Genomic DNA, 22,253 nt, shown 5'->3' on the forward strand with positions numbered 1-22,253 from the left:
TTTAGCTACCTTCCAAAGGCCTGGAAGTAGCTAATGATCAACCAAACAGGATCAGAATAACTTTTAATCCTACTAGCCAACACTGAAGGTGGGCAGAGGGGAGAAGAGAAAAAAATATATTATTATAGAAAATCTATACTAAGAAACTCCAGTACTCTTGCCTGGAAAATCCCATAGACAGAAGAGCCTGGTAGGCTGCAGTCCATGGGGTCGCAAAGAGTCGGACACGACTGAGCGACTTCACTTTCACTTTTCACTTTCATGCACTGGAGAAGGAAATGGCAACCCACTCGTGTTCTTCCCTGGAGAATCCCAGGGACGGGGGAGCCTGGTGGGCTTCCGTCTATGGGGTCGCACAGAGTCGGACATGACTGAAGCGACTTAGCAGCAGTGGCAGCAAACTAAGAAAACACTTAGGCAATTCAGCACAACACCTTACCCCAGTGGCTCAACAGTAAAGAACCCAGCTGCAATGCAGGAGCCACTGTTTTGATACCTGGGTTGAGGGGATCTCCCGGAGGAGGGCATGGGAGCCCACCCCATTATTCTTGCCTGGAGAACCCCATGGACAGAGAAGCCTGATGGACTACAGTCCACAGCGTCACAAAGAGTTGGATATGACTGAAGCGACTAAGCACACACAAACCAAGAAAACCTACTGCAATTCAGCAGAAAACCTTAAAAAGAGAAAATAGCGATAGGCAGAAATCACTAGCTGGTCTTGTTTAGTGAAAGAAGCTCCTTTATTTTCTATATACCAAAGTCAGCCAGCAAAAATAACATTGAGCTGTGAAATTTTTAAACCTGGCTACTCTCTATGCAAAGGTACTTTCTTTGACCTTCCTCAAAAAGCAGCTTTGGACCTGTTTACACAACTGGGCAAAGGATAAGTTTATATAGAATTTGACCTAGGGAACTCTGTGGATACAATTTCACTAAGATGTAAGCCCCCAAGGACAGAGACCCTTGTCTACCTGGTATACCACTATTGCCCTAGAATTTTACTGAAAAACTGTTCACTGGATTTGAATGAATGATGTATTCTACATTATACAGCCTGAATCTGGAAACCAGAGACAGAATGCAACATCCGTCCCTACTGCACAAGTGCCTCAACTGGATGGCTACAGCCTGTTGGATTCAACAAGGTATCAGTGGCAAGAAGAATGTGTGGCAAGTGTCTCAGAAAACAAAACTGCTGTTTGTTAAAATGATTTATTATACTATTATTTTCTAAAGAGTTACCTAAAAATTAACATACTTGAGATCCATCTGGAATACTACTGAAAAAATCAGGGTTTTTTTTTTTCCCACTGCAGATATATATGAAGAATAAATTCAATCATACTTATCAGCTATGATTAGAAAGGGTATTCAAATTCAGCGTACCTGAGGAGCACTGAGCTTGACAAGATGTGAAGAGAGTTCAGAAGAAAGTCAGTAAGAATGTATTAGAGGAAATGTATTAGTTATTCTATGTATTAGTTATCTGGTCACTTTCAGACTCACTGAAGAAAATCTCTCCTATTAACTCCACCACAGGTACTTTCATGAGCTTCTGTGTGAGCTGCTCAGACCACTAGGCCTTAGATCAATCACTCTCCAGTTCGCCAGTTTCAGCTTCTTGCTTTAAATGAAATACGAAAGACATGACCGGGTTTTTCTAAACAAATTAATTCTTTCCATAAAAAAAAAAAATACTCATATAATACATATTAATAGGAATATCTGGAAGGTCATCAAAGATATCAAGTGGGCCCCACAACCCAGTGAATAATACTCAAATGTAAAAATGCAGGTCAAGAAATAGGACTTACTGTAAACTACAAAAGTCAACAAAATCAGATCACCTTCCAAGCCTCCCTTCTACAATCTTACCCAAAAAAAATGTACAATTTTGAAACCAAGGTCTTCAGTAAGTAATCCCACAGTTAACTACACTAAGCAGACATATTTTTGACCCAGAAATGATTTTTAATCAATTATACTTTTTGCCTAGAAATAATTTTTTTAATTAATTGTATAAGCTCATTAAAAGAAATGACTTACATAAGCAAATAAGACTTTAAAACAGCAATTAATAATATACAAGTAGGCGAGTACACTGTATAGAGCTTCTCCATCTTGATTATATTCTTTGCAGCCAAAGATGGAGAAGCTCTATACAGTAAACAAAAACAAGACTGGGAGCTGACTGTGGCTCAGGTCAAGAACTCCTTATTGCCAAATTCAGACTTAAATTGAAGAAGTAGGGAAAGCCGCTAGACCATTCAGGTATGACCTAAATCAAATCCCTTATGATTATACAGTGGAAGTGAGAAATAGATTTAAGGGTCTAGATTTGATAGATAGAGTACCTGATAAACTATGGAATGAGGTTCGTGACATTGTACAGGAGACAGGGATCAAAACCATCCCCATGGAAAAGAAATGCAAAAAAAGCAAAATGGCTGTCTGGGGAGGCCTTACAAATAGCTGTGAAAAGGAGAGAGGCGAAAAGCAAAGGAGAAAAGGAAAGATATAAGCATCTGAATGCAGAGTTCCAGAGAATAGCAAGAAGAGATAAGAAAGCCTTCTTCAGCGATCAATGCAAAGAAATAGAGGAAAACAACAGAATGGGAAAGACTAGAGATCTCTTCAAGAAAAGTAGAGATACCAAGGGAACATTTCATGCAAAGATGGGCTCGATAAAGGACAGAAATGGTCTGGACCTAACAGAAGCAGAAGATATTAAGAAGAGGTGGCAAGAATACACAGAAGAACTGTACAAAAAAGATCTCCACGACCCAGATAATCATGATGATGTGATCACTAATCTAGAGCCAGATATCTTGGAATGTGAAGTCAAGTGGGCCTTAGAAAGCATTACTACGAACAAAGCTAGTGGAGGTGATGGAATTCCAGTTGAGCTGTTTCAAATCCTGAAAGACGATGCTGTGAAAGTGCTGCACTCAACATGCCAGCAGGTTTGGAAAACTCAGCAGTGGCCACAGGACTGGAAAAGGTCAGTTTTCATTCCAATTCCAAAGAAAGGGAATGCAAAAGAACGCTCAAACTACTGCACAATTGCACTCATCTCACATGCTAGTAAAGTAATGCTCAAAATTCTCCAAGCCAGACTTCAGCAGTACGTGAACCGTGAACTCCCTGATGTTCAAGCTGGTTTTAGAAAAGGCAGAGGAACCAGAGATGATTGCCAACATCCGCTCGATCATCGAAAAAGAAGGAGAGTTCCAGAAAAACATCTATTTCTGCTTTATTGACTATGCCAAAGCCTTTGACTGTGTGGATCGCAATAAACTGTGGAAAATTCTGAAAGAGATGGGAATACCAGACCACCTGACCTGCCTCTTGAGAAATTTGTATGCAGGTCAGGAAGCAACAGTTAGAACTGGACATGGAACAACAGACTGGTTCCAAACAGGAAAAGGAGTATGTCAAGGCTGTATATTGTCACCCTGCTTATTTAACTTCTATGCAGAGTACATCATGAGAAACGCTGGACTGGAAGAAACACAAGCTGGAATCAAGACTGCCAGGAGAAATATCAATAACCTCAGATATGCAGATGACACCACCCTTATGGCAGAAAGTGAAGAGGAGCTAAAAAGCCTCTTGATGAAAGTGAAGGAGGAGAGTGAAAAAGTTGGCTTAAAGCTCAACATTCAGAAAACAAAGATCATGGCATCTGGTCCCATCACTTCATGGGAAATAGATGGGGAAACAGTAGAAACAGTGTCAGACTTTATTTTTGGGGGCTCCAAAATCACTGCAGATGGTGACTGCAGCCATGAAATTAAAAGACGCTTACTCCTTAGAAGAAAAGTTATGACCAACCTAGATAGCATATTGAAAAGCAGAGACATTACTTTGCCGACTAAGGTCCGTCTAGTCAAGGCTATGGTTTTTCCAGTGGTCATGTATGGATGTGAGAGTTGGACTGTGAAGAAGGCTGAGCGCCGAAGAATTGATGCCTTTGAACTGTGGTGTTGGAGAAGACTCTTGAGAGTCCCTTGGACTGCAAGGAGATCCAACCAGTCCATTCTGAAGGAAATCAACCCTGGGATTTCTGTGGAAGGAATGATGCTAAAGCTGAAGCTCCAGTACTTTGGCCACCTCATGTGAAGAGTTGACTCATTGGAAAAGACTCTGATGCTGGGAGAGATTGGGGGCAGGAGGAGAAAGGGACGACCGAGGATGAGATGGCTGGATGGCATCACGGACTCGATGGACGTGAGTCTGAGTGAACTCTGGGAGATGGTGATGGACAGGGAGGCCTGGCGTGCTGCGATTCATGGGGTCGCAGAGTTGGACACGACTGAGCGACTGAACTGAGGCAAGTACACACTAATTACAAGCATGCTGCTGCTGCTGCTGCTAAGTCACTTCAGTTGTGTCCGACTCTGTGCGACCCCATATATGGCAGCCCGCCAGGCTCCCCCGTCCCTGGGATTCTCCAAGGAAGAACACTGGAGTGGGTTGCCATTTCCTTCTCCAATGCATGGAAGTGAAAAGTGAAAGTGAAGTTGCTCAGTCGTGTCTGACTCTTTGTGACCCCATCGACTGCAGCCTCCCAGGCTCCTCCGTCCATGGGATTTTCAAGGCAAGAGTACTGGAGTGGGGTGCCATCGCCTTTCCGATTACAAGGCATATATATCCCTAATAATTATTTCTTGCTAGGAAATAACCACCAGTAAGCAATCTAAGACAATTTCATAAGTGGATGAACTAGGTGGCTCTGAAGTCATCCTGAAGTAATCAGCTACCCTACACAGCATATAGAACATCTCAACACCATATCATGTACTATATTTTAATCACTGCTACAAAGTCAGAGAAAGAGAATATTAATTCAAAATAAAATACTTAATTCATTAAATGCGTTAAGTAAAATTTTATTTCCTGACAGGTTCTGATTCAAAATAAACAGAAGGAATGACAGATATCACCATTTTCCAAATTTCACTGAATTAATGGATCTAGGCAACGATTATCAGTAGCTGCTAACATCACGAAACTGAAACACAACCAGACATTACATACTCCTGATGGGGGAAAAGAGATACTTAAAAAATAAATTCAGTTCTATTCTGGCCAATTCTTTAGTGCTAGTCTCAGAGGAAATACAGAAGACAAAAAGATTAATATATATGTGTGCATGTATGTTTGTAATTTTAAGTCCTCATCCCTTAGATATCTTGAAATCTTTTAAGCTTAAATGATACGTTTTCAAAACAACCTGAGAGAATGAATTCCCTGGTGGTCTGGTTAAGACTCTGACTTCCAATGCAGGGGGTGCGGAGCTAAAAAAAACACAAACACAGAAGCAATATTATAACAAATTCAATAAAGACTTTAAAAAAAGCCCACACAAACAATATTATAACAAATTCAATGAAGACTTTTTAAATGGTCCACATCAAAAAAAAGGTGGAGAAGTGGTTCAGAGTATACAGATCAAGCAAGATTGGCAATTAGATGACAAATTATTGAAGCTGAGCAATAGCAAAGTGGGGTTTATCGTTCTAATATTTCTGCATTTGTTCAGTTCAGTCACTCAGTCATATCTGACTCTTTGCAACCCCGTGGACTGCAGCACGCCAGGCTTCCCTGTCCATCACTAACTCCCGGAGCTTACTCAAACTCATGTCCATTGAGTCGGTGATGCCATCCAACCATCTCTGTATTTGTTAACCTAACTAAATTTTCTCAGAATTACTGGTTTTTTAAAAGGAGAAATAAATAAATGGAAGCATCTGAAAACGATGGATGGATGAGTCCAGAAATGTTCATTATGCACACACAGTTGGAACTGCACACCCTCTGATTTAGAGGGAGAAAACTGGAATTCACAGGTTCCCTGGGTAGGGAGCTCTGCAGGGATTACTGTTAAATCTGTCACAGATAAGCCCCAGGCTGTTTGATGCAGTTCTCCTTCCTGGTTCAGACCCAGGGCACCAACCAACAGAAGTTCTTCACGCCCTTTACTGAAAACTGAACAGGAAAGAAACCAGAAGGCACAAAAAAGGTAAGAAAAGGGAGACACACACACAGGCAGTCAAAAAAGAACTTAAAGACAACAGTGGCCAAGACCAGGCAACTCATTTCTCAAACGAATACGGCTTTCAGTCCCTCATTCTGTAACCTAAATGTGCAGCTTAACACCTGAATCTGCCTTGCAAAAAATGCTCTTAACTTTCACAACTTTAAAGAAAAATATAAACATTTAAATAAATACATATGAAGTTTTGCTATTTAAAGATATCTTATTGCAAATTCTTTTCTAACAACAGTCACCCCCCCCACATTCACTCATGGGGAAGGGGCAAATTATATTATTAATATTAAAATATTAAAATTATTAATAATGTAACCATTGATATTTACTGAGTACTTAAGCTGTACACTATGGAGTTTGATTATGTATGTATATGTATTAATTTCATCTGCAGGACAATTTTATGAGATACAAAAAATTACTATTATTATTAATTATTCCCATTTCACAAATGTAGAAGCTAACCATGTGGAAGCTGACCAACTAAGTATAACAAATACTAAGTGCTAGGTAGTTCTCTGACCAGGGATCAAACCTGTGCCCTCTGCAGTGGAAGCACCAAGCCCTAACCACTGGACTGCCAGGGAATTCCTGCTGGGTCATTTTAAAGATGTGCTTCATAATATTTTAAATGAGGCCATGTATGTGTATATACACATATATTTATATAACAATTAGTAAAACAATCAAATGATATATCTATAAGTCACTAAATGGTCTGTACAGAGGTTCCTAATTACAAGTACAGTATATTTACAACTGTTATAGACCACAGTCACTTTAAGTTCATTTTAACAGAAATGTTTCTCTTGCCCAGGAAATAATCAAAGACCCAACGATAACTGAACATACAGATCCAAGCTGAACAAAAAGCCAAAGAAAAAGCATTACATGCCATCAACTCCTTAAGTGTATCCCTGTCTGAAATTTTATAAATCCCTCATTGGGTCAAGTACAGATCACTTTACACAAAGGAATTCCAAGAAAAATGCCAGAATTATTCTACAATAGCATCCTCGTCTCCCACATCTTCATCAATCTGGACTCCAAATACAGGGGGAAATAATGTTAAGGAACTCCTCTGAATGAAAACACCTGCCCTTCGGGGTTGTACCAGATCATTAATGGACCCATCTAACTTGCTCGGTGGGACACCCAGTTTGACAGGGCAACCTCCCCACTCAGGAGACTATTTCATAATCTCAGAAATAAACCCCAAATTCCACCTTACCTCCCACAAGAACAGTTGTGCCACATGATCTCCCTGCTTCTCTACAAAGCCTCGACATCTTCTCAGTCATCTAGGGCTGAAAACTCAGCACAGGGGTTCTCAAATTTCTAGGAACCAGGATCCTTTTCAGAATCTGAGAAAAGGTCTGAGTTCTCTGCCCCAGAAAAATGCCAGAATATCCACAGAAACAATTTTGGACCGAATTTTGGGGAAATCTCAGGGCTTATGATTAAATAGCTGCTGCTTTGGTTCCTCCTCCTCCTTTTGCCTTCACCTTCACAGTAGCCATCTGACCTTTCTTCCCCACTTGTCAATATCTTTATCACTCTTTATCCATAGGAACTACTGAAACGGAACTGGGTCCCTCCCTGCCTAGGTCTCATCCACAGCACCAGCCCTACCCATCAACAGTGACTATAAGCCTTGTCTGAATTCTCAGAATACTCTCCTGGGTCACTTACCATGCCTACCTTGTCTTCATCTCCCCTATTACACTGTTAGCTCCTGAAGGGTAAGAATAATCTTACTCCTTTCTGTATCTCTTAGAGAGCATGCAGCAAAGTGCCCTGCACATGGCAAGCGTTTTCACAAGCATGAATGTCAAGCCTGAGGACTTAAAAGCAGACAGCCGATCAGCATAACCTCTTAACTGGAACATTAGGAGTGTCTGACTCATCAGTGCTTGGGCAGCCCAGGAAGTTGATGCAACTAAGCAGCTCCACCCATCATTTCCTGATCTAGCACCCTGCTCTCTCAGAGATGGGAGGCGTGTGAGGTGGAGACTCAGAGGCTGTCCAGCTCATGGTCAGTTTTCTACATAACAAAAAGTACTTGGGCTTGAGCAGCAGCATTTTTCCAGCACTCTAGTTACCTAAAACACTCCTATGCAGTATCAGCTTTTAAAGAAAATCCTGCTCACCAGCCATGCACACACATTTCCACATACTGTCACTTTAGCTACAATAAAAACTTTCATGTTACTAAGAACCTCCAGAACAGAACAATCTAGATACGCAGGCATTCAGCTATGAGTTAGGCAACCTCCTCATTTTCAAAGCCCCAACCACATCCTTTAAATACTACAATATATAGATCCTAAGTTTCAATAAGAAACACTGTGAAGTCTCCACATGATTCTTTAGGATATTAAACACAGCTGTCTAAGGACATGTTTACTTATAGATTAAAAAAAAAAAATCAGTGTTAACAAAACTGATGATAAACAGGCTCCTGCACATTCAAACTAGAAAGACGACACAAAGAAATTTTTAAAACTTCCATCTTTAAGGTATATAAAAGCATAAACTATGTCCTAGTATAATGTTTTGGTTATTTCTGTGTAAGTTACATATATATATTATAATATATATATAATATACATATAATATATATAATATACATATAATATGTATATATATGTATACATAATATACATATATATTATATAATATATATATGTAACTTACACAGAAATATATATAACTTACACTAAAAAAACACCTAATGCTTTAATTACTTCAATAGAAAGCCCTAACTTTCCTGGTTCTAAATTAATTATATAAAGTATGCAGAGTTCACACCCAGAACCATGAGGTACTTCAATTATTAACAAAGCAAACCACAAAGGAAAACCTGATCAGATTTCAGTCCTGGGTTAAATAGATGCAAAACTACAGATACCAAACAGCAAAGCCAAGCAAAACTCTCTCCCCTAAATTTTTATTAACAAGCTTATTCCTCTGTCCTATTATTAGTACAATAACATAACAGTAACCTTAATTCACAAACTGCTAGAATTTGTGACTCATGGGTATAATTCTTGCTTTCCATCCTCAAAGCAGGATCCTACTCGCTAGGCAAGATGGTCCTGTAGCTAACAAACTAGTCCATTGGAAAAAGAAAACAAACATCTTTCCTAAACGTAACAGCACCTGAGCTTCAAGGAATGTTTTGTATCTACAAAGCACTTTCATAAAGATCTCACTTAGCCCTCTTTCTGTTCCTCAGCTTATTTGCATGTTGGGGCCTTTACGCCAGCTGCTCCTCCTTTCTCCCCAATCTCTGTATGCCTACCTATCCCCTTGAGGTCCTCATGTCACCACAAACTTCATGTTCCTCCGTGTTTTTGTAGTTCACAGCCTGCAACCATTGTGCTGAAAAGGAGATAAAAGCCCAGAAATTGAAACCTGCTCAAGATCACAGTAGTGATGTAGTCATTACTTAAGAGGTCAACATCTTCTGATACGCTAAAAATTTAAAACACTGTATTTTAAGTTATAAAAGATTTAAATAAATAAAGAGGCTCACCAAGTTCTCTTTATGAAAACATTCTTCAATATGTTTTATTTCAGGAACTGACACTCAGTCCCATCTTGTATTAAACATCTTATATTAAACTTCCCTCCCAGTTTTAAGACAATCTTAAAAAGCTCTGTATCTAAAACATCTTCTGCAGTAATTAGCAGAGAACTGAAAATTTCCCAGGAGCAAACCAAAAGCTAACATGCACCACCTGGGAGAGGTGATAGTGCTAAGCCCAGAATCAAATATAAGTAGACACTTTGGTGGTGGTGGTTTAGTCGCTAAGTTGTGTGCAACTCTTGCAACCCCATGGGCTGTAGCCTGGGGTTAGATTCTAGCCTAGATTCTCCAGGCAAGAATACTAGAGTGGGTGGCCATTTCCTTCTCCAGGGGGATCTTCTCGACCCAGGGATCAAACCCAGGTCTCCTGCATTGCAGGCAAACTCTTTACCGACTGAGCTAGAAGGAAAGAGAGTAGACACTTTAAAATCACCCTATTCAGGACTTCCCTGGTGGTCCAGCGCTTAGTAATCGGCCTGCCAATGCAGGGGACACAGGTTTGATTCCTGGTGTGGGAAGATTCCATGTGCCGAGAGGCAACTAAGCCCACACACCTAGAGCCCATGCTCTGCAGCAAGAGAAGCCACCGCAATGAGAAGACCTCACACCACAACAAAGAGTAGCCGCTAGAGAAAGCCTGCGTGCAGCAACAGACACCCAGCACAGCCGCAAATAAATAAATAAGAAGTCAACACTTATTTTCTTAAAAAAAACAAACAAACAAACAAAAACCCTATTCAGTGTTGCACTGAATGTCCTCATGGAGAGTAATATTCACTCTAACTCTTACTTATACTGAGCGGAATGTTGATGTGAGAAAAATATTAAAACACTAGTGCATGATTAAATAGAATATTCTTCAGTTCCTGAATTTCCTTGGAAAATAATTATTTAATACCTACAGATATGCTCCAATATGTTTGAAACTCTAATTCAAATTGAAAGCCAAATAATGTTAACAAAGGTTTCAGCCGCAGTTCAAATGGAGAAAAAGTAGTGTGTGAGTAACCACAGTATCTTTCAGTTCAGTTCAGTCGCTCGGTCGACAAACACAAAAGCATCTGCAGACTGAATGTCAGCATTTGTATTGCATGTGTCAATTTAGTTTCCAAACTTCATTCAAAGTAACATCAAAACAATACTCAAGTATTGTATACATCATGCACCTATTTTCTCTTGATAGTTGTGTAAATCGAGACGCATACAAAGTTTACTAGTTTTGTTCATACAGATTTAATTATAATGTAAAAAAAATTTCAATTCTACTCATACTGAAGGGCCTCAATAAATTTCTTCCTCGGACGGTATTCATACGTTCTTCAAATTTACAAGATACTGCTCCCAAGACCAGAAGTTATACAGTGAAAAAGAGGATGACAGCAGCATAGGAAAAACTATAAATACATTTGTAAGTATATCCCACAGTGATTTGCTTAAAACTACAAAAAAGGCCGGCCCATCCTCATCCAGATGGGCAACACTGGTGATGCACTCAAACTGCTACTTTCTAGAGGGGCGTAAAGAGAGAGGGCCCCTTAACTTCGAGGATTTTCACCAATCCTAAACCTAAAAAATTTACCTTTGGTGAATTTTCTTCCATTTCACAAGTATAGAACCATTTCTAGTCTCTAATTTGAATGTTCAAGTAATTATTTCTGGGCTTCCCTGGTAGCCCAGTGGATAAGAATCCACCCACCAATGCAGGGGACACAGGTTTGACCCCTGATCCAGAAAGATCCCCATGCCAAGGAGCAACTAGGCCCATGTGCCACAACTACAAAGCCTCGCTCTAGAGCCTGGGAGCTGAAACTACTGAAGCTGGAGCACCCTACAGCCTGTGCTCTACACCAAAAGAAGCCACCACCATAAGCAGCCCGTGCACCTCAAGGAAGAGAAGCCCCCACTTGCCGCAATTAGAGAAAGCCCATGCAAAGCAACAAAGACCCAGCACGGCCAAAAAGAAATACAATTATTTTTTAAAGGGTAATTATTTCTCCTTCTATTCAAATCTTACAGTTTGAAAGCTAAGTTGTAGAACAGATCTTTCAATAATTCACTCAGTATTATTGAGCATATATTGAGCATGTACCAGGAAATCTTTCAGAAGTTGCAGGTATAACACTGGGCAAGTACAAAAATCCTCATTCTCATCAAACCTGTGTTCTAGGTGGGAGACATGAATAAAACACATATGATACATAAAGGTAAATATGGAGGGAAATGGAAGCGAGAGGTATATGCATCTTACACTAATGATATATTCAGACATAAAAAAAATGAAGTCGCTCAGTCGTGTCTGACTCTGCAACCCCGTGGACTGTAGCCTACCAGGCTCCTCCCTCCATGGGATTCTCCCTCCATGGGATTCTCCAGGCAAGAATACTGGAGTGGGTTGCCATTTCCTTCTCCAGGGGATCTTTCCGACCCAGGGATCGAACCCGGGTCCCCCACATTTCAGGCAGATACTTTAACCTCTGAGCCATCAGGGAAGCCCTATTCAGGAATAAGATTTCAGAAACTGGAATGCTTGAGTCCTCCATTTATACTGTCCCCCTTCTAGTATTAAACCAGGAGGTTTGAGTTATGTATGAAAAAGTGAAGAAAGAAGAAGAATCTAAGGAAGAGTTCAGTTTAAGCTGATTAAGCAGTAATCAGTATTTCCCCCCTCCCAAGAACTCATTCAATATAGGAAAATTCAGCCACATCCCCCCTTCTCTCTCCTAAAGGCAGAACAAACATGGCTTAAATTTTTGTTTCTAAGCTCCTCAAGGCCTAATCAACTTCCACTTATTACATACTTTCTTCACCCGATTACCTACATGGATTTTAACTTACTACGTGTTCCTACTCTTCTGCTGCTGCTGCTAAGTCACGTCAGTCGTGTCCGACTCTGTGCGACCCCATAGACGGCAGCCCACCAGGCTCCCCCATCCCTGGGATTCTCCAGGCAAGAACACTGGAGTGGGTTGCCATTTCCTTCTCCAGTGCAGGAAAGTGAAGTTGCTCAGTCGTGTCCGACTCTTCGCAACCCCATGGACTGTAGCCTACCAGGCTCCTCCATCCATGGGATTTCCCAGGCAAGAGTACTTCAACTAATTCCATTGACGGTTCTAAATCTAACTGCTTATTTGCTAGATTATGGTTCTTCTAAAGATGTCTGATGGCATCCAAGAGTTCTCAACTCTCCCTAATTTTCTGAATCATCATACCTCAAAGTTGAAGAATATACTCACTTGAAAGAGAAGAGTGTACTTAACCATTCATTCTTGCCACAAATGTTATAATTGCATGGAATTAATCTGAATAACTTTTAAGGTTTAAGAATGGGATAACATAATTGGAGAAAGAATGCAAAATATGCAAGAATTTTAGAAATAAATTGCTTTTAAAAGACATTTTGTGCAATTCTTCACCAGTCCTTTCCTGGTCTTCCAGGCAGTGGTTCTCTGTCTTTCAGGGTAGAGGCTCTACCCCATTCTCCAGGAACTTCTAAATACAATCAGTTCAGCTGTATGGTATACTGATACACTGGGGAACGATTTGAGTAAGATGTAAATTTCATGTTTGCTTATGTAGGATTTCTTCTGTAAGAAAACAATAGCTGCTGCTGCTGCTGCTGCTAAGTCGCTTCAGTCATGTCCGACTCTGTGCAACCCCACAGATGGCAGCCCTAAAGGCTCCTCCGTCCCTGGGATTCTCCAGGCAAGAATACTGGAGTAGGTTGCCATTTCCTTCTCCAATGCATGCATGCATGATTAGTCGCTTCAGTTGTCTGACTCTGGGCGACCCCATAGATGGCAGCCCACCAGGCTCCTCTATCCACAGGATTCTATAAGCAAGCATACTGGAACGGGTTCCCATTTCTCGATTGATGCCAGCAGCATAGGGCGCGCGCAAACACACACACACGCACACACGCACACACGCACACACAGGCACAGAACTCAAACATCTTTTTAAAACTTTTAAAAAACACATGCACCATCTGTACTGTTTTCCTGGAAATTTGAAATATTCTGCCCAAGTAAGCTATGATGCCTCAGGGCTCCCCAAACAGTCTGGGAGCTAACAGTCTAGGCTCCCCACACCCCCAGGGGTAACGGTTAATAAATTAACCAACACACTGCGCAAAGTGGCTAGCCCCCAACCTTTCTGCAGGACTCCAGATTTGTAAACTGACTATTTGAAATCTCTACTTGGATATCTAATAAGCATCTCAAACTTTCCTTTTTTCCTGATATAACAATTAAACTTATGCTTTTCAGGGGTCATCATTATCCATACAGAAAATTATTTGGCTAGTCTAAAATGAATTATACTTTGATTTTCCTAAGCTCTTTAATTCTACTCATAAGCTAAAAGATTAGATAAAATCAGGGGAGATGTTTCAGGTGACAAATCTCAAATCTCGATCAATCTTTTTTTCTTCCCACTAACCTTCTTCTCAGATCTTACCTTTAAACCAACTGTTAAGGAAAATCTCTAAAGACATAGGCCCCAAACAACATTGTCCCATAGAAAGATCTAAGACAAGGCACTTCAAAATCTAACCACAACATGTTTATACCAAAGATTACCTGTGGGCCCCCCACCTACACAATTTGGCCCAAATCTAAAAATCACTTTTTGTGATTAACCCTGGTGGCCAAGTGGTTAAGACTCAGCTCCCACTAAAGGGGTAACAAATTTGATCCCTAGTCAAGGAACTAAGATCCTCCCTGCTATGTGGTGCATCAAGTAAATAAGTAAATATCACTTCTAACCTTCACCTCCTTTGATTCTCCAGTCCCCTAGACCTTCTCTACCAGTCATCTTCAATGTGGACTAGAGGGTGGAGTGTGGTAACCATATTAATGAGCCAAGGAAGCTACTTGATCATCCTCAGGCAGCAAGTAGAGCCCACCAGGATTTGTTTGGAAGTCTTCGTAATGTGATGGACCCTCTCAACTCCAGATTTTAGATTTTACTTCTCCTTTGCAAACTACCTCAGTTGTATTTTGTGCATGCTGAGAATGTTTAGACACACCTTGAGCAGGCCTGCAGTCTCACCTATGAAAAGGTATTTGGATTGTTTTTAGGTCCTTTTGAAAGGTAATGGAGTTGGCTCCTTGTCACTAGGGTGATGAGAGCCCTAGAAACAGATAATTTCCAAGTGAAAATTCAAAGCATTCTGTAGCTTTGTTTTTTTAATCAGGAATAAGGTAGGAGGAGCAGCAGAAGCAATTATGGAGTGTATTTATAAACATGTAAAGGAGTATGCTTCTTAACTCTGAATAACAAGATTTTAAATTGCTTAATTTACAGGAAAAAATGAAGGGAATAAGAGGACTGAAGAAAATAAACATCTGTTGTTGTTATCGCTAAGTTGTGTCCGACTCTTTGCGACTCCGCAGATTGCAGCATGACAGGCTTCCCTGTCCTTCACTATCTCCTGCAGTTTGCTCAAACTCATGTCTGTTGAGTTGATGATGCCATCCAACCATCTTTTCCTCTGTTGCCCTCTTCGCCTCCGGCCTTCAATCCTTCCCAGCATACTAGAGTGTATGTTAACTTGTACAGCTCTACACCATCACTGAACTTGGCACTACAGAAATTCAACCAAAGCACCAGTATTACAGTACCAAGCCCAATCTTCCAAAACACCAACGTTTTAAAGGAGAGATGCCACATCTTAATAAATTCTTAAATAAAAATAATATTCCAGCACCTATTCCTGATTCTAAAAAAAAGTTCTTGGCCAACTAGGGATAGAGTAAAAGTTTATCTTAATTAAAGAAATCTACCAGAAAATTACAGAAAATAGCATACACACTAGCAAAACATTAAAAATATTCCCTCTCAGAATCAAGAATAAAGATGCCAGCCATCATATTACCAAAAAAATAAAAAGATTGAAACATTGAAGGAAAAGACAAAGATCTGTCATTATTTGCATACTACATGTTACAGGGCTTTCAAATTAAACAATCAAATTAAAAACTATTTGGTTTAATAGTACAAAAACATTATATAAAAGATCAAAATTAAAAGCAAACAACATTTTAAAAAGAATTACCACATGACCCAGCAATTCAACTCCTAAGTATGTACCCAAAAGAGGTACTTAAGGAAACACTGTGCACAAGTTTATAGCAGCACTACACTTGAACAGCCAAAGGGGAGAACAACCCAGATTTCCACCAGTGGATGAATCAATAACTCACAGTATAAAGAAACAATGGATTATTATTTAATAACAGACACAGGTCCAACCCCTGATCTGGGAAGATCCCACAAGCCACAGAGCCTGTGTGTGCGGGAGTGCCAAACCGCTTCACCCATGCATGTCTTGACTCTTTGTGACCCTATGAACTTGTAGCCCACCAGGTTCTTCTGTCCATGGGATTCTCCAGGCAAGAACATTAGAGTGGGCTGCCATGCCCTCCTCCAGGGGATATTCCTGATTCAGGGGTCAAACCCAGGTCTCTGCACTGCAGGCAGATTCTCTACCATCTGAGCCACCAGGGTAGCCCCAACTAAGCCTGTGCACCGCAACTGTGGAGCCTGTGCCCCAGAGCCCGGCTGCAAAAACGGAGCCCACAGGCAGCAACTGCAGAGCCTACGTGCCGCAACTACCGAAACCCACACACCCTAGAGCCTGTGCTCCGTAACACGAGAAGCCACTGCGATGAGAAGCCAGTGCACCGCAACGAGAGAGTAGTCCCCACTCACCGCAACTAAAGAAAAGCCTGGGACTTCCTTGTGGTCCAGTGGTTAAGAATCTCTGCCTCCACTCAAGGGAATGCAGGTTCCATTCCTGGTTGGAGAACTAAGATCCTGCATGCCACGTGGTAAGGCCAATTTAAAAATTATTTTTTTAAAAAGGTGAATCTTATGGTATGTGATTCTTATCTACATTTTAAAAGTAGATGGAAAAGAACAATCAGTAAGATCTGAGGTGGGAAAAACATAAAACTCTTAAAAAAATTATGCTAAGACTATAATAACCAAAACAGTATGGAAGCAGGGCAGAAACACGTAAGGAGTTCAAGAACACAGCAATCTAAATGATCAGATGCACAGTGAGTGGAAAAGCAGAATGTCTGAATACACAGAGAAAACCAAATATCTGAGTAAAAAGGCAGATGCCTACTACACCATAAAAACACAAAAGTGCCAGACTGAGTAAACTGCAAAACTCAATACTGTCAGTTATGAAAAATGATTTTAAAGTCTTAGTGGGAAATAACTCCTTACCTAAGAAAAAGACACAAAACACTGCAATATCTGACTAAATACAAATTTTAAGTATCTACTTGGGGCAAAGACACCATAAAGTTAAAGACAAGCAAAAGACTGGGAGAATATACACACAAAAGGTTAATTTTGTGCAATATACATAAAAGGTTAATTTCCATGACATTACATAGTTCACCCGGGCCAACAGGGGAGGGATGAAGTGTCACTATTTTAGCATAATGATGTAAAACAAAAATGAAAAGACTATAGTCTGCAAAACAGAAAGGTATATAATGCCCAGCAAACTGGATGTTTTAGAAGGTGAGTTAGGGACATGTATTTTTTCACATCTATTTTCAATGTTGTTTGAATTTCTGGCCACAGAATGCTAATTTTATAATGTCAAAATAATTTTAGAAGGAAAGTCTGAAAGGCAAAACTTTCAGTAGATGAGGGCCACTGAAGATTTTTTTAACTACCGCACAACTGCACTCATCTCACATGCTAGTAAAATGACACTCAAAACTCTCCAAGCCAGCCTGCAGCAGTACGTGAACCGTAAACTCCCTGATGTTCAAGCTGGTTTTAGAAAAGGCAGAGCAACCAGAGATCAGATTGCCAACATCCGCTGGATCATGGAAAAAGCAAGAGAGTTCCAGAAAAACATCTATTTCTGCTTTATTGACTATGCCAAAGCCTTTGACTGTGTGGATCACAATAAACTGTGGAAAATTCTGAAAGAGATGGGAATACCAGACCACCTGACCTGCCTCTTGAGAAATCTGTATGCAGGTCAGGAAGCAACAGTTAGAACTGGACATGGAACAACAGACTGGTTCCAAACAGGAAAAGGAGTATGTCAAGGCTGTATATTGTCACCCTGCTTATTTAACTTCTATGCAGAGTACATCATGAGAAACGCTGGGTTGGAAGAAACACAAGCTGGAATCAAGACTGCCAGGAGAAATCTCAATAACCTCAGATATGCAGATGACACCACCCTTATGGCAGAAAGGAACTAAAAAGCCTCTTGATGAAAGTGAAAGAGGAGAGTGAAAAGGTTGGCTTAAAGCTCAACATTCAGAAAACGAAGATCATGGCATCTGGTCCCATCACTTCATGGGAAATAGATGGGGAAACAGTAGAAACAGTGTCAGACTTTATTTTTTGGGGCTCCAAAATCACTGCAGATGGTGACTGCAGCCACGAAATTAAAAGACACTTACTCCTTGGAAGAAAAATTATGACCAACCTAGACAGTATATTCAAAAGCAGAGACATTACTTTGCCAACTAAGGTCTGCCTAGTCAAGGCTATGGTTTTTCCTGTGGTCATGTATGGATGTGAGAGTTGGACTGTGAAGAAGGCTGAGAGCCAAAGAATCGATGCGTTTGAACTGTGGTGTTGGAGAAGACTCTTGAGAGTCCCTTGGACTGCAAGGAGATCCAACCAGTCCATTCTGAAGGAGATCAACCCTGGGATTTCTTTGGAAGGAATGATGCTAAAGCTGAAGCTCTGGTACTTTGGCCACCTCATGCGAAGAGTTGACTCATTGGAAAAGACTCTGATGCTGGGAGAGACTGGGGGCAGGAGGAGAAAGGGACGACCGAGGGTGAGATGGCTGGATGGCATCACGGACTCGATGGACGTGAGTCTGAGTGAACTCCGGGAGTTGGTGATGGACAGGGAGGCCTGGCGTGCTGCGATTCATGGGGTCAGAAAGAGTCGGACACGACTGAGCGACTGAACTGAACTGAACTGACAGCATGGTTGGATTAGTTTTTCTGACAAATCCCTGGAGCAGCTTTACAAAGAATGTCTATGAAAAGCACCAGTTTGGAAATATGACACGTAATGATTCATCTCTCTATTCAACAAATGCTGAACACCTATTGGGGCTTGGCACTGAGCTAAGCATTGGGACCAGTTAGAAATGTTGCAAGTTGTCTCAGCAAAAGATCAAGTATGCTAGGTATATTATTCTTTGGGCACTGGTATAAGGGATGTAAGGCACCATTTGAAAGGCATCTGTGGATAATATTCTTCTGATACTCCTTATATTACAAGAGGATCAGATATTCCTGATAATATAATCCATTTTTGACAACTCGAAAAACCAAAAAGCCCATATCAGCCTCTTCTTACAAGTAACTGTCTTGTTTTCAAGATTCTCTGACTTGATAAAGTCTATGTTCTAAAAATCTTTGAATAAAGAAATTTCAAAGCCACTCCGGTCATTTTCTCTGTATCTTTTTTTTTTTTCAGACCTTGGTTTTGTCAAAAGATGACTAAAAAAAGAGGACACAATATTAAGAGTTAACCCAAAGGAAAAACATTTTAGTGACTCATATTAGAGATATTTTTAATTGTGATTTAATCTGCACTGGTTTCTTTTTACAGTTGACATATTCCCATTTTATCACACCCATCTGCTATTGCAACAGCAAGCCAGTTTTAACAAAAGACCATGACTATACATAAAAAATGTTTTAAACTTTCTCATCTTAAAATACATTTTTTAAAAGTGTCCACCAAATGAAGGGAAGCACGAACAAAAACAAAAAACCCTGCTGATAAATGACAAACAATTAATCCTACCATTTATCTTGCATGCTCAGTCGCTCTGTGACACTTTGCACTGTAGCCCGCCAGGCTCCTCTGTCCATGGGATTTTTCACATGAGAATACTGGAGCGGATAGCCATTTCCTCCTCCAGGGGATCTTCCCAACTCAGGGATGGAACCAGCACCTCCTGCACAGGCAGCTTCTTTATGGCTAAGCCATTGGAAAAATCCCACCATTTAGCTTGCTGCTGCTGCTGCTGCTAAGTCGCTTCAGTCGTGTCCAACTCTGTGTGACCCCATAGACGGGTACCCACTGTCTCTGGGATTCTCCAGGCAAGAACACTGGAGTGGTTTGCCATTTCCTTCTCCAACACATAAAAGTGAAAAGTGAAAGTGAAGTCGCTCAGTCGTGCCCGACTCTTAGTGACCCCATGGACTGCAGCCTACCAGGCTCCTCCATCCATGGGATTTTCCAGGCAAGAGTACTGGAGTGCGATGCCATTGCCTTCTCCCCATTTAGCTTAGGGTATGCCAAAAACATGAGCGGTGTGGCAGCAGGTCCAAGTTATGCCACTACCTGAGAGCTAACTGCTTAACCATCTGGGGCTGAGGAAACAAACTTCTCCAAGGCTGCTGGTTAAACAGATAATCACCATCACCTTGACAAAGGAAACTGCCTGAATGAGCTTTTCTTGAAGGTACCATAATGCTACCACAATTCTCCACAAACCGTGCCAACAAGGTCCCCCATTTTCATAATTCCTATCTCAAATGCACGCTGTGGGCAATACCAAGCAAAATGCACGTCAGTTTCTGAGGAAGTGATTATGGCAAGCATGACAGTTAAGACCTAGATACCCCAAGGCAGTTCCACTTTCACAGTATTTTATTGTTTTCACATAAGATGCCTGTTTAAATATGTTAGTCAAGATGGTTTTTACCCTAGCTTTATTTTTATTTATGGTTTTATTTTGGCCACGCTGGGTCTTCACTGCATTGCTCGGGCTTTTCTAACTGCGTCACGTGATCTTAGTTGCTCCGCTACATGTGGGATCTTAGTTTCCCAACCAGGAGTGAACCTGCATCCCCTGTATTAGAAGGTGGATTCTTAACCACCGGACAAGGGAAGTCCCTTAAGATGATGTAAGTTATACTTGTGAAAGCCTTTGTAATAAGAATAAAGTTCAAACCCCAGAAAAAAAATATTTTCAGACTCTTGGTGGTGCATACTCAGTTGTGTCCAACTCTTTGCAACCCTTTGGACTGTAGCCTGCCAGGCTCCTCTCTCCATGGGATTTTTCAGGCAAGAATACTGGAGCGGGTTGCCATTTCCTTCTCCCAAGGATCTTTCCAATCCAGGGATCGAACCCAAGTGTCCTGCATGGGCACAGTCTTTAACGCTGAGCCATCAGAGAAGCCCCAGACTCTCTATAAAGAACATATCAGTTCAGTTCAGTTGCTCAGTCGTGTTCGACTCTTTGCAACCCCATGAACTGCAGCACTTCGGGCCTCCCTGTCCATCACCAACTCCCAGAGTTCACTCAAACTCACATCCATCGAGTCAGTGATGCCATCCAGCCATCTCATCCTCTGTCATCCCCTTCTCCTCCTGCCCCCAACCCCTCCCAGCATATAATCATATGGAAAAAACCTGGCCTAATCCCCAAGTCATCCTGAGAAAGAGCATCATTTCTTCCCAGAGAGATCACCAGAAATTACAACAGATTTTAAAAAAACAAAAACTCTTTTCCCAAGAGGAGAAGGGGACAACAGAGGATGAGATGGTTGGATGGCATCACTGACTCGATGGACATGAGTCTGAACAAATTTATGGAGACAGTGAAGAACAGAGAGGCCTGGTGTGCTGCAGCTCATGGGGTCTCAGAGTCAGACCTGGTGGGTGACTGAACAACAACAAATAATACTGACTGGCCTCTATCTCATAAACAGCGCGGGGAAATGCTCTAATTAAAAACGCAAAAGACGATGAGGGCAGGAGAAAAACTGAAGACTGAAAAAGCGGGCAATAAGCAGCACTTACCAGAGCCCTTTTAGTAGAAATATTTAACCACTGGATAGTGCTATAACCATCTTCACAGCTTTGAAAAAGAAGGTTCGCCTAGACATCTAATTTCACATGCAGAGCGTCAAATATTTATTCCTTTTACATCCCGCCAAATATCTGTTCCTTTTAGCCACAACTGTCACTGCCCTGAGCCACAAAAAAAATTTTAATATATGTAAATAGCTACATTCCTTGAATCCAAGAGGAAGTGTCTGAGAGGCCCATGACTCCCTTCTGAGAGATTACAAACAATTTCTTTCACTTTAGTTGCTACACTGGTATCCGAACACCTTTCAACTCTTGCCTTACCCAAAAGGTAATCATCAATAAACAGACAAAGGATAACTTAGTGGACCATGAGGTAGCCTGGTGTAAAATTAATAGTAATGAGAGTCTAACCAACCCAAACACATCAAATCTAACGGGGAGAGGAGGGCACTGAATTTGAGCAGAAGTTAGGAGCAGAGACGAAGTCATAAAACTGGAAGGCTCGCTGCATGAGGGAGAACAGATGCTTGCCACAGAGCAGATGAGCCAGCCACTCGATGGGCAACTGGAATGGCTACAGAATCTAGGACAGTTAGGTACTGTGGTTCCAATTCTCTGTAATACCAAACTATATGACCTAAAACTGCCCTGTATTTCTGTATGTCCCCACACACCCATATGAAAAGCTAACAACATCTACTTACAGATGGTTATTTCTTTTTGGAAATGAAAAATATTCTAGAATCAGTAGACTCTTTTCCTCACTGC

General features: G+C 41.0%; 1 protein-coding gene across 6 annotated transcripts in view; it reads right to left on the reverse strand.

The window, feature by feature from the left end:
• The window catches only part of FBXO34 (F-box protein 34), a 78,808-nt gene that overhangs the window by 11,053 nt on the left and 45,502 nt on the right, over positions 1-22,253 (reverse strand). The window contains exons 3-4 of one of the 6 annotated variants that reach the window (XM_018054112.1): positions 9,363-9,442; positions 5,240-5,303 (exon numbers count right to left, since the gene is read on the reverse strand). The exons of 3 other annotated variants lie outside the window; for them this stretch is intronic. The gene's annotated coding sequence lies outside the window, so the exon portion shown is untranslated. Of the gene's footprint in view, positions 1-5,239; positions 5,304-8,771; positions 9,443-22,253 lie in introns of those variants that run through there. 2 more of the 6 variants (XM_018054113.1, XR_001918670.1) reach the window with 2 other exon arrangements.

Source organism: Capra hircus, chromosome 10, assembly GCF_001704415.2.
Source record: "Capra hircus breed San Clemente chromosome 10, ASM170441v1, whole genome shotgun sequence".
In the NCBI taxonomy this organism is placed as follows: Eukaryota; Metazoa; Chordata; class Mammalia; order Artiodactyla; family Bovidae; genus Capra; species Capra hircus.